This window comes from Octopus bimaculoides, chromosome 5, assembly GCF_001194135.2.
Source record: "Octopus bimaculoides isolate UCB-OBI-ISO-001 chromosome 5, ASM119413v2, whole genome shotgun sequence".
Classification (NCBI taxonomy): Eukaryota; Metazoa; Mollusca; class Cephalopoda; order Octopoda; family Octopodidae; genus Octopus; species Octopus bimaculoides.
In genome coordinates this window covers 34,841,610-34,855,521 of record NC_068985.1, presented here as the reverse complement: position 1 = coordinate 34,855,521, position 13,912 = coordinate 34,841,610, and the positions used below count along the sequence as shown (strand labels likewise).

General features: G+C 38.3%; 1 protein-coding gene across 15 annotated transcripts in view; it reads right to left on the bottom strand.

Annotated features, from left to right (window-relative positions):
* LOC106874069 (uncharacterized) overlaps positions 1-2,939 on the bottom strand; it is a 93,376-nt gene extending 90,437 nt beyond the window's left edge. For 14 of the 15 annotated variants that reach the window (XR_008264231.1, XR_008264235.1, XR_008264233.1 and 11 more), the window contains exon 1: positions 2,687-2,939. The gene's annotated coding sequence lies outside the window, so the exon portion shown is untranslated. The remainder of the gene's footprint in view (positions 1-2,686) is intronic. The other variant, XM_052968296.1, reaches the window with a different exon arrangement.
* Positions 2,940-13,912: the final 10,973 nt, after the last annotated feature.

The following is a 13,912-nucleotide window of genomic DNA, read 5'->3' as shown; positions in this document are numbered from 1 at the left end:
TTTTTTTTTTTTTTTCCACTTTCTCATTTTCAGCAGTTTGTTTTCTTTTTGCAGTGTCCCCAACTCTGCATCACAAAGTTAGTCCTTGTTCATTAAGCCACCCAATGAAGCACTGTCACTCTGATCTTGGCTTGCCTTTAGATGGTTCTGAACTGGGAAAGCCACCTTCATTGTCAATGTCGTCATCATCATCATCATCATCATCATCATCATCATCATCATCATCATCATCATTTTACATCTGTCTTTCATGCAGTTTGGTCGAACAGTTTGACAGAATCTGATGAGCCAGAGGATTGTGTTGAGTACCAATGTCTGCTTTTTTCATGACAGTTTTTACAAATGGGTGCCCTTCCTAATGACAGTCACTTTATAGAGTGTACTGAATGCTTTTTAAGGGTATCGGCACTAATGAGGTCACAATGTAACTCACAAGACAACATCTCCTGAATTGGAGTGCTGTATTAAGGGACATGGCTTTGTGCCAGTTGTTGAGAGGCTTAAATATACTTGAGGGACTAGAACAGGTGTCTTGCTGTAGAAGAGATATATGGCTACCCCAACTGGAAAAGGAGAAAAGATGGTGGTGATGAGGTGTCAGGATTATATCTTCAAGGTACAAGAAGGTGAATATAAGAGAGAATAGGGATAGAGGACCAGAAGGGTGGATGGGTAAGTTTACGAATGAATGAAAGGAGAGCGACAAATGGTTAGAGATGGAGATAGAGGTGAATTTAGTGAATGTTGAATATAGGTGAAAGCATTCAATGGAGAATTTCAGTTAGGAAGGAGGTGAAGAGAAGTAAGAATGATTCAGGGAATATGAAGAGACGAGACAAGTGGTAATACGTAAAGGGGCAGTGATGGAAAAAATAGGGAGATGATGTGAAGTGTATGGAGTGAAGGAGAGAGGAAAGTATTGTGCAGAGAAGAAAGTCAGATGTACATAGAGGTCAAAATGGTGAGTGATGAACAAAGTTGGGGAGGGCCCAACAATGGCTGATATGCAAAGGTGTTCAGGATAATGAGGCATTCAGTGGAAAATATAGTGGCAAATGATGATACCGTGAATGCAAGATGGGTGAAAAGGGTAGTGGTTCCAAAGCGAAGGTTAAGTGGCAGCACAAAAACAAAATTGGATGAAATATGTGCAGTTTTGTTCTCATATAATTACAGTTGCTGAGTAAATAGTGCCATAATTAGAGGAGTTGTGAAGGGGCAGGCATTAGGAAGATGTGTTGTTGGGAAGATTTTTTGGGGACAGATTTATTGTGTGGTTATAGGCATTTACAATATGTTTTTAAGACGTCAATTTTTCACTGAGATAAGCATGTCTTCTTGAGCAAAGCAAGTCACCAGTCATCTCTGCTTTTGTCATCTTTTGCATGAGACTGAAATCAATCTTCACTACTACATACCATGTCTTTGTGGGTTTTCCCTTTTCCATAAACTCCATCCACATTTAGCAAATAGCACCTCTTCATGCAGCTGGCCTCATCAATGAACATCACATTACCATACCAGTGCAGTCTTCTCTCTTGTACACTACATTTGATGACTCTTACGCCCAAATTTTCTCTCAACCCATTTGCATTTTTCTGTACATGTGTATTGACTTTGCACATCCAGTGGAGTATGCTAACTTCATTTTGTTGTGGAGGACACCCTCAAGTGAGAAGTGGGCTGTTCCACTGCTGATAAATAGTGGACAGACACAGCAAGCAGAGTCAGATGGGCAAGGACGCAGTTCAGGCCAGTTATGTCAGACAATGAAGTATGTTGTCCTGATGCGAGACAATTTAGTGTTGAGTAAGACACAACACATTTCTTTCTAGCCTTTACAGGTCTTCTGCATTCATGACCCATATTTCACTTCCATGTAGCATTGCTGTTCATACACAGTATCAATCTGAGAAGGAAATATTTTGTTACCAACAGAGGTAATAGCTCCCAGAACTTACTTCAGCCACTTCTAATTTTAGCAACCATACATCCAGAACATGCACCTCCTCTACTAATTAGGTCATCTAGTTAACAACTACCTATTGCCTGTAAGTAGATTAAATGCACATGAATGCATGCAGTACAATCTTAGCTCACTTAGAGGGCACATCAACTCATCAGGAAAGAATGGACCCAAATATACCAATAAATGAAATATGGAATATTTACTACAGACATAAATTTATATGTTTTATTGAATATTCACTTTGTCAGCTGCCACTGAATGGAAGACTGGAATCTATTTACCCTGAGTCACAAGTGGGTGGTATATAAATCACCCGGGAAGAGACAAATGAGCAAAGCAATTACTTTATATAATAATGGTTTCAAATTTTGCCACAAGGGTAGCAGTTTTGAGAAGGAGACTAGTCGATTACATCGATCCCAGTGTTTCACTGGTACTTAATTTATCAACCCTGAAAGGATGAAAGGCAAAGTCGACCTCAGCAGAATTTGAACTCAGAATGTAGCGACAGGTGAAATACTACTAAGCATTTTGCCTAGCGTGCATAGCTATATCATAAATAGATACACATGAATCTAGGTAACGTAGTCTTATTTCATTTAAGTTACATATTTAATCACTGAGAATGTACAAAGACTCAACAAGTAGTTGGTAACATAGCTTTATGTTCGTGAAGTAAGTAAAATATATTACATAAAGAAAATAAGGAATATTTACCATGTTTTACCTTGTGAGACATCTAGATGTTTTGGTAAGTACTCAACTCGCTTTCATGGATGAACTGAACAGAGTTACCCTTTAGCTAAATTTAGATGTTGATACATATATGTATGCATAGATATGTACATAAATACACATGCAGTTGTATGCACACCCACACATTAATACATTCACACACACACACATTAATACATTCACACACACACACACACACACATACATACTAGATACTTGATGAGAGCTATCATATGTTTGGTCTGGCAGAGTATTTACTGAATATATAATGAATACCCTCTCAAACTGTAATGCCATAATTACCAGCCTTGTTAAATGACTCATTATTATCCTGATTATACACATTGACAAAACATTTTATTCAAAATCATTGTGAGATTCGTTTCAAAAGTAATTTACCATAGAGAAATCTATTACAAAAAAACAGGACTAGAAATGATAAAATCAGACTAACCAGAGAAGAAGCAAAACATTGAGAGATGTAAGCAAAATCTTTTTATTTGTAGTTACAGAATAAACAAAGCTATAAAATGCATTCTCCTGGGAGTTATAAACTCAATAATGACCTACTTAAAATGACAAATGAAGATCCTCTTTGACAACGAAATAATGCTGCAATGAACTTCATACAAAACTAAATTATTTTCAATAGAATAATTATGCCTACAAGGAACATTTGTTGAGTGTTAACAAGTATTTGATTACAGTAATTTTTTCTGAAAAATTATGAGTAAAATTTTTATCCTCAAAATGTAAACACTACAAACTAGAAAAACACTCGGAGAGCAGAGACCTCTGGCAAGCAGCTCATTTTAAGATAGATACATGAGTAAAATTACTTATAGAGAAACGAAAATAAAATTTGGAAACAGCAACACTACCATAGGTTACGTGGAAACGATGAACGTGTTTTCAAGGGAGATAATCAAAGAACATAACATTGTAATACTTCATGTAAAGTAAATACAGCAAATAGAAAGTCCTTCAAGAATTCATAAAAATTCCCAGATCACTACCAAAATTTCATCATCTGTTTTTTTGTGTCATTACCAACTTTTTCTCCAAGTTTCATCAAATACCTTTCACAACTTTTTGAGTTATTTTGCACATAGACGGACAAACCAACGCCAATGAGAAAATAACCACCTTCCTTGGCAGAGGTAATAACACCTTGTAAATGTTCTCCTACATCAGGCATGCATTCATTAACAAACCAAGTCTGTGCTACTACTATGCTGCCTAAAAATCAGGCTGACCAATGCTATCATTTAACCAAACTGGTTGCCCTCAATATGCTGCCAGAAAACCCAATAACAGTGATGATAAAAAATATACTGAACTAGAAGAGTGAGGAGTATAAACTCTTGAATTGTTGTCTCTGTGAAATCTTTCAAGAGAAGATTACTTCATTTTTAAAACACCAACTGCAGAAAAGACTTCAACATAAATAAAAAAAAGAAGTAGTAATTCTAATGATGCTTAAGGGAGGGTATCTGGAGACTATCAATTATGGGATATTGTGTATCACACACAAATAGCCACACTTACATAATGAGTGCTTTTACATGTCACTGGCACAGGTGCTTGTTGTGTGACACCAGTATCATGGCAAATACTGGTGTCATGCAACTAGCACCCATGCTAGTGGTATGTAAAAGCACCCGTTACACTCTCAGAATGGTTGGTGTTAGCAAGGGTATCCAACCATAGAAACCATACTAAATCAGACCAGAACCTGGTGCAGCCTCTCAGCTTACTAGCCCTGGTCAAGCCGTCCAACCCATGGCAGCATGGACATAGAGGTTAAACGATGATGCTGATATCATCGAACAAAGAAGGAAAAATAAAATACAAGCAATGCTTGGAGATGATTAAAAGAGAAGACATGCAAATAGGAAAAACTCTGACATCAGAAGAAAGCAGCTAAAAGAAAATAATAATCAACAATCTTGAAACTCTGCTCACTTAAGGAGATTGGAACTCATGGAAGAGGGAGACCTAAGAAGACATGGTGTGAAGTATTGAAAGATGACTTCAGGACACTGACCCAAGCTGAGGGGAGGACAAAGAATGAAATATCTGGCACTTTGCTGTACTCAAGAAGAACCATCCTCCACAACAAAAGTCTTAATGCTGCTCCTCCTGAAGGAAAGGATTGGACTGCAAGAGTCCTGTGCTGGTGTTACATTAAAAGCACCCAGCACACCATGTAAAACGGTTAATACGAGGAAGGCTATTCAACCATAGAAACTAAACCAAATCAGAGTGGAACCTGGTGAAGCTCTCTTGCTTACCATCCCTGGTTAGACTGCCCAACCCATGCCAGCATGAAGAACAGACGTTAAAGGATTATCATGAGAATGATGATGATGATGAATAAATTTAATCAAAACCAATCAGCAATTTACAGGGATATGTGGAGACAATGAATGAATGTCAAACAGACTCTTTTTTGTGACAGTACTGAGTCATTCCGGACAAAAAATCTGGAGTCAGGTTAGGGAGCTTAATCAGACCATAGAGTGGCTAGGAGAAATCTAAAACAAATATTGTCTCTAAATTATAGCATAAAAAATGCATACAGCGTAAAAGATGAGACTATTGAGACAGTTGTTCAAAAACTTCAGGATAGGAAAGCATCAGAAAGGGACCTGATTACCAAAGATTAGTACAAAACAGCAACAATTCAACCAGAAGAATTTCATTGGCAGAAGAATCTTATTGGCATTTATTTGTAAGCTCCCGGAGGAGCTATAAACAAACTAACCTGGTTGGTTCTGACAGAAGCAAAACTGGTGTCTCAAAACAATGCTACTCACATAGTGAAACTACCTGCCAAATACATGCCAGAATTTCATGTATAAAATCTATACAGCCTGTTTGAACTTATTCTTCCAAGACGTTCTCGTTGTTATAATACTGTCACAGCTGAACAAGCAGCTGAAAATAAGTTTGGGGATGTGTTGAACAGCTCTTGATTAACAAAATTACGATGTCAAATATGTGGTAGTATGGGAGGAACTTGGTCATAATCTGGCTAAATTACAAGAAGCATTCAATTGTTCTCAACTCATGGATGCTAGAATCCTTTTAACTTGTTAAAGTCCCAGATACCATTATTAAGGTCATAAAGAACCTAACTTTGTTCTGGGTCACAATTCTGAAGTTGATTACAACCACCCGCTAGGAAGTGGTCCTCTTGTCACTGAGATATATTGCAAGATTACAATCTCTCTATGGTACTGCTTATGCTCTCAGTAACCACCTTGTCATTTTCCTTAAGGAAATTTGATGGTTTGCAATTGGCTCACAGGAAAATAGAACACCAGTCTAACAATATACTTCTTTGTAACAACTTATTTAGCAGATAATAAGTGTATATACATATGTGTATATGCTTACAATATATACATGTGCACATGCATGTGTGCATAGACACATGCAAGCATCCATACAATACCAACATACATAGATTAAAATCTATGTATGCCACAATAAACCAGAAGTCAGACTATTTCCTGGTTGAACACCTCATATTCTAAGCTATTCTTCATAATTGATCTGATTTCTATCTCCTCTATACTTTTTCTTCTATAATTAGCTATTCTTTTACTCATTCCAGTCATTTGACTGTGGCCACGTTGGAGCACCACCTTTAGCCAAACAAATCAACCCCAGGACTTATTCTTTGTAAGACTAGTTCTTATTCTATTGATCTCTTTTGCTGAACCACTACATTACAGGGATGTAAACACACCATCATCAGTTGTCAAGCAATGATGGTGGGGGGACAAACGTAGACACAAATGTATACATATACATATATACGACAGGCTTCTTTTAGTTTCTGTCTACCAGATCCACTCACAAGGCTTTAGTCAGCTCAAGACTATAGTAGAAGACACTCGCCCAAAGTACCATGCAATGGGACTGAGCCCAGAACTATGTGCTTGGAAAGCAAGCTTCTTACCACATATGCTAATTAAATTTACATTGTGCTTATGTTAGCAATTGTCATTAGTATTGCGTAAATACCTCTTCTCTTTTAACTTTTTCAAGAGGTGGTGGAGACAAACACACACACAGACACATTATTTAATGTCCATTTTCCATTCTGGCATGGGTTGAATGTCTGTTTGGAATGGCTTTTTACAGCTGGATGCCCTTTCTAACACTAACCATGTTACAGAGTGTACTGGTATATGTGCTTTTACATGGCACTAGTATGAGTGCCTTTTCTGTGGCACCAGCACTCATGAGACTACAAGATAAGGATTACTCAGCTGAAGAGAGATGTAGAGGACATGCCTGTATGCAAGAACAACCACAATTTTGTTTAGCTTGATGCGTCTTCTCAAGCATAGTAAATCGCCAGAAATCTTGGTCCCTTGTCATCTCCTCTGTGAGGCCCAGCATCCGAAAATCTTTTCTCAGCATTTTATCCCATATCTTCTATACATTCCCTCCACAATTAGAGATTGGACTCTTCTTGATGCAGTTATCTTCAACCTTATTCTTTACATGACTGTACCAGTGCAGTCTTCTCTCTTGCATACTACATCTAATGCCTTGTATACCCAGTTTTCCTCTCAAATTACTTACACTCTGTCATATATGCACACTGACATTGTTCACAATGTGTTTCTTTCAGTTTCCAGCAAGGAAATCCGCTCACCTCCCCAAGTGCTATGCAATGAGACTGAACCTAGAACCACGTGGCTGGGAAGCAAACTTCTTACCACGCAGCACATGCCTGCACCTAACATACCATTCTTATTGTTGAAATTTTTTTTTTTTGGTACATTTGTACTTATATGACTAATTACGAATACAAAATTTAAAAGTATATATATATATGAGTGGTAAATAATGGTTTTGTTTGAATTCTTTCCATTGAAAATTAAAACCTTATCTCTTTTGCATAATGGTGCTTTCCTTCAGGATATGTGTCCTGAGTTTTGTGTTTTGGAAAGCAACTGGGAAGGAGAATGTAATATGTAAAATTGTCACTCAGTTTGCCTATCCTACTTCACATGCTTAGATTCCATCACTTGCCAGGTGGGAAAACTAGAATTAGTTGATGGTGTCCGTTACCTAGTTGACCAAGTCAGTAACAGCAGTGGATGCTCTGAGGGCATAGCTGCTAGAATAAAAATAGCCTGGGCAAAGTTCAGAGAGCTCCTGCCTTAATTGGTAACAAAGGGCCTCTCTCTCAGAGTGAAAAGTAGACTGTTTGATGTCTGTGTGCAAACAGCTATGCTACATAGCAGTGAAACAAGGGTTGTGACTGCCGAGGACATGTGTAGGTTTGTAAGAAATGAAGCTCGTATGCTTCACTGAATGTGTAATGTCAGTGTGCATGCATTACAAAATGTAAGCATCCTGAGAGAAAAGTTGGGCATAAGAGGCATCAGATGTGATGTGCAAGAGCGATGACTGTTCTGGTATGGTATGTGATGTGTATGGGTGAGAACAGCTGTGTGCAGAAGTGCTGCACTCTAATGATGGAGGGAACTTGTGGGAGAGGTAGACCCAAGAAGACATGGGACAAGGTGGTGAAGTATGATCTTCAAATGTTGGGTTTCATGGAGACAATGAGAAGTGACCAATACCTTTGGCAAGATGCCATACTTGACCCATCAAGCCAAATGAGATTGTAGTTGTGGCTGATGCTAATGTCGTGTAACTGACATATAAAAAGCACTCTTCAAATGTTGGGCAGTATGCTGTGCTTAAGAAGGCCTGTCAAGCCATGTGAGACCATAACCATGAACGATGCTAGTGTCATCTAACTGGCATCCATGCTGGTGGCATGTAAAAAGCACCATTTGAGTGTTGGGTCACACAAAGGTAGTGACAAGTGATCAAGACTTTTGGTGATATACTGTGCTTGTGTAGACCTGTCAAATGGAGTGAGATCATAGTCATGGTTGATGCCGGTGCCACGTCAATGGCACCCGTGCTGGTGGCACGTAAAAAACACACACTACATTTTTGGAGTGGTTGGTGTTAGGAAGGGCTTCTATCTGTAAAAACCTTGCTAGATTAAATTGGAACCTGATGCAACTCCCCAGCTTACCGATTTTCAGTCAAACCGTCCAGTCCATGCCAGCATGGAAAGTAGATTACAAAGCATAAAACACCTGAAGATCCAAATGTACTGACTGTTTGTATTATCAGGTTGTTCGGAAAATAATAACTGATTTAAAAAAGAAGCCAATATTCTTGACAAACACAACTTATACAAAGGTTTAATTATTCAAAATATGGTCCCTAAACAGCCATACATTTCTCCTATTGATTAAGAAGGTCATTAATGCCTCTTTGATAAAAATCCAAAAGTTTTCATGCCAAGAAATCCTTGAATTCAGTTTTGACCTCGGTTTTGGAATGAAAGGTCTTCTTGCCTTAAAAGTGCCTATGTGCTTGAAAAAGTGGTTGTCGGTGGGTGAAAGATCAGAAGAATATGGAAGATGTGGTAAAGTCTCATATCCCAGGTTTGTGAGCTTCTGTAGTGTCATCCTGGAAACGTGTGGTCAAGCTTAGTCATGGAGCAGAATTGGACCACGTCAATTAACAAGTCCAGGTCTCATTTTATTCAAGTGAACATACATTCCTTTTATTTGTTTACAAAAAAACTTCTGATGTAATGTTCTGCTTAGGTTCCAGAAAGCAGTAATGGATGATATATAGCAGACCACCACACAGTCAACATAATCTTCTGCTGATGCAACTTTGATTTGGGGAAATATTCAGGTGCTTCATCATGATCAAGCCATTGACCCGATCATTTATAATTGTAATAAAGAATCTACTTTTCATTACAAGTCACTCTTTGATCAAGAAATAGGTCATTAGAGTTTTACAGAGAGTATTAAACACACTTCAAAATGCTGAAGTCTTCAATTTTCATTGAAGTCATGTGGGACCCATTTATCAAGTTTTTTCACTTTACCAATTTTTTTCATGTGATCTGATACTGTTGAAACACTGACACCAAGCATATGAGACATTTCTCTGATGCTTTGTAGTGTGTTTTGTTTGACAATTGTTTTCAAATGCTGATCATCAAGGGTGAATGGATGTCCTCTACCTTCTTGATCTTCAAGGTTCTCATCCCCACTATGGACTCTCATCCCCACTGTTGTACTGTCCAGTCACTAGTGGATCCTTCACCTTATGCTCTTTTGACATTGGTGCTTGTTTGGGAAGCATTTTGTCCAAGCTTGAATTCATGCAAAAAAATGTAAATGCATTTCTTCTTTTCTCAAGATTCCTACACTACAAAATTATATTCTGAAAGAAATCAATAAAAAATTATTAAAGACTACACATCAATTATTAAGCACATAAAATTTCATCTAAAACACTACAAAAATATCATCTTAAATCGAATTTGGAAAAATGTTTCCAAAAAATCAAACAGTATTTTTTGAACAATGTAATATAAAGAGACCTTAAAAAATTAATGGAGATTTATACATTAAAAGCTGATTATGTATGTTCGTTTTTGCTTTTTCTGAAAATTTTTAATCTGATGTCTTTTCAAGATTAGTTTATTTGATTTTAGATGTACCAATCTGGAAGAATTGTTAGAGCAACTGTTATCTTTTCTAATGCTAACGTTTCAACTAAAGACAGCAGATTATTGGGACATAGTAGCTGAGAAGTTAGAGTTGAATAGGGTTACCAAATCAAGACAACAAACAGATATATCAATCACTCCAACATTAAATGGTCAGAAACTGAGAAAGTAAATTGATTTGTCATCATCATCATCGTTTAACGTCTGCTTTCCATGCTAGCATGGGTTGAACGATTTCACTGAGGACTGGCGAACCAGATGGCTATACCAGGCTCCAATCTGATGTGGCAGAATTTCTACAGCTGGATGCCCTTCCTAACGCCAACCACTCTGAGAGTGTGGTGGGTGCTTTTACATGCCACCAGCATGAGGGCCAGTCAGGTGGTACTGGCAACGGCAATGCTCAAAATGGTGTATTTTACATGCCACCCACACAAGAGCCAGTCCAACGGCACTGGCAATGACCTCGCTCAAATATTTTTTCATGTGCCACCGGCGACGCTGGTAATGAACACACACAAATGGTGCTATTTACATGCCACTGGCATGGAAGCCAGGCAGTTGCTCTGGCAATGATCACGCTCGGACGGTGCTGTTAACGCTCCACTGGCACAGGCACCAGTCATCGAATTTGGCTCAATTTCGATTTCGATTCCACTTGCCCCAACAGGTCTTCACAAGGAGAGTTAAGTGTCCAATGAAGGAGAGGTTGGCATGAGTGCCAATCATCGAAAGGTATGCATAAGTAGGCTGGCTACACCCCTGGCAGAGGCCACAGATTATGGTCTCACTTGGCTTGCTGGGTCTTCTCACACACAGCATATTTCCAAAGGTCTCGGTCACTAGTCATTGGCTCGGTGAGGCCTAATGTTCAAAGGTCGTACTTCACCACCCCATATCAGGTCTTCCTGGATCTACCTCTTCCACAGGTTCCCTCAACCGCTAGGGTGTGGCACTTTTTCACACAGCTATGCTCATCCATTCTCGCCACATGACCATACCAGTGCAATCGTCTCTCTTGCACACTACAACTGATGCTACTTAGGCTCAACTTTTCTCTCAAGGGACTTACACTCTGTCGAGTATGCACACTGACATTACACATCCATCGGAGCATACTGGCTTCATTCCTTGCGAGCTTACACATGTCCTCAGCAGTAACGGCCCATGTTTCACTGCCACGTAGCATGGCTGTTCGTATGCATGCGTCATACAGTCTGCCTTTTACTCTGAGTGAGAGTTCCTTTGTTGCCAGCAGGGGTAAGAGCTCTCTGAACTTTGCCCAGGCTATTCTTATTCTAGCAGCTACACTTTCAGCACACCCTCCCCTGCTACTAACTTTGTCACCTAGATAATGGAAGTTATCAACTACTTCTAGTTTTTCTTCCTGGAATGTGGCAAAAGTTGTTTTCTGCACATTTTCAGTGTTTATTGCTCCTGAGCATCTGCCGCATATAAAAACTAACTTCCTAGTTAACCTGCCTTTGATATTGCAAGCACCTCTTGTGTGTCCATCGCTTGCTTGCACTGGGTACATCTTATAGAGTTTCTACCTACGCCTTTTCTACAGATCAAGCAGGGCCATCTATCTGAAGCAGTTTGTGCTTTGTCTACCTTCCTACTTATTAGGACTTTGGTTTTAGCTTGGTTGACTCTAAGGCCCTTCGTTTCTAGTCCTTGCTTCCACACCTGAAACTTCTCCTCTATTTCTGATAGTGACTCAGTAATTAGCGCAAGGTCATCAGCATAGAGGAACTCCCAGGAGCATCCTGTCTTGAATTCCTGTGTTATTGCCTGGAGGACTATGATAAATAGGAGGGGGCTGAGGACTGAGATCACCGTACCAATGACATATAAACGGCATCCATTACATTCTTAGAGTGTTTGGCATTAGGGAGAGCATCCACCCATAGAAACCAAGCTAAAATCAGACTAGAACCTGGTACAGTTCTCCAGCTTACCAATTCCAGTCAAAGACTAACCCATACTAATCCATACTAGCATAGAAATCATGCTAAATGATGGTGGTGATGTTGACGATGATGATGATGATATATATATGTATATATATACACTACATATGTGGAAAATTGGTGTGTGTGTGTTTGTGGTGTTGTTAGGTAACTCCTACTACACTCGGTGGACCCCTACCTCTACCCGGAATTCTTCCCTGTACTCATTGCCAACCCTCACCTTACTGACAGCATCCCTGTACATGGCTCGTACTTGGATTCTAAATAAATGAATGAATATAAATAAATAACTTAAACAGCGAATGAGCATATTTGATTTAGGACATTGTGGATATTCTTAGTAATCAAACATGAGGTTTATTCAAGAACTAGCAAATTATCTTTTATAAATAAGTTCAAATTCATTGTTGTTGTGACAGTTGTTAAAACACATAGCCATATAATTTATAATGGTTTCAATTGATCTACTTAAGTCAAGGTTACTGTGGGGAAATTCACCAACACAGATCATTCTACTTGTAATCTCAAACAATTATTTTATGCTTATTTTAGAGAAACAAATTCTAATAGTTGTCCTAATGACTGAAAATAAAGGATAGGCTTTCAGATAATGTACATTTAGTAACATTCTATGCATTGTATATGGATATATGGAATTCAGTCTCAATATCTATCTTCTGTGATTATTAAATCATATCAAGAAGGAAGACTGGATTTTTATTTTTTTGTTTGTAATGTCTAAAAGTTAAAGTTTGAGGGGAGAAGAGAAAATGAAAATAATTAAATATTTTGTAACTGTCAGCTACAACATTTCCAAGATAATTTAATTGAAACGACACAAAATCAGAAGTTTATAACTTCTTTTATCGAATTTCAGTGTGAGAATTACAATATCATAATAAAGTCAATGTGTATACGTTTGTGTGTGTGTGTCTCTGTGTGTGTGTTAATGCATGTTTGTAGTGTATTTATGGAAAAAGGTATGGCTAAGTGGTTATGAAGTTCCCTTCCAAATCACGAGATCCCAGATTCAATGCTACTCTGTGCCTTTTACCATAGTTTCAACTTGACCAAATCCTTGAGAGAGAAACTGAGTAGACAGAAGCTATGTGAAACCTCATCCGATTGGCTGGACCAGTAATACTGCTCACTCTCAGTAGTGTGCTGATTCTGCTTGAAGATTACACTAAGAATACATATATCCATGGAATATTCAGCCACTTACAATATAATTCAATGAGTGACTAGTTCAGCTGATCAAACAACAGGAAAACTCATTAAGAAAACTGGATATAGATGTTTATTTTAACATTATATAACATATGAAAATACTTAGATTTACGGTCAATTGGTAGGTTTTTAACTGACATTGTTCTCTCTTTCTCTCTCTTACTCACTCTGTCTGTCTCTATCAGCTTACGTAAAAAGCACCCATGCCAGTGACACATAAAAGGCATCCATTACATTCTTGGAATGTTTGGCATTAGGAAGCGCATCCACCCATAGAAACCAAGCTAAAATCAGACTAGAACCTGGTACAGTTCTCCAGCTTACCAATTCCAGTCAAAGACTAACCCATGCTAGCATAGAAATCATGTTAAATGATGATGATGATGATGACGATGATTATATATATATATATATATATAT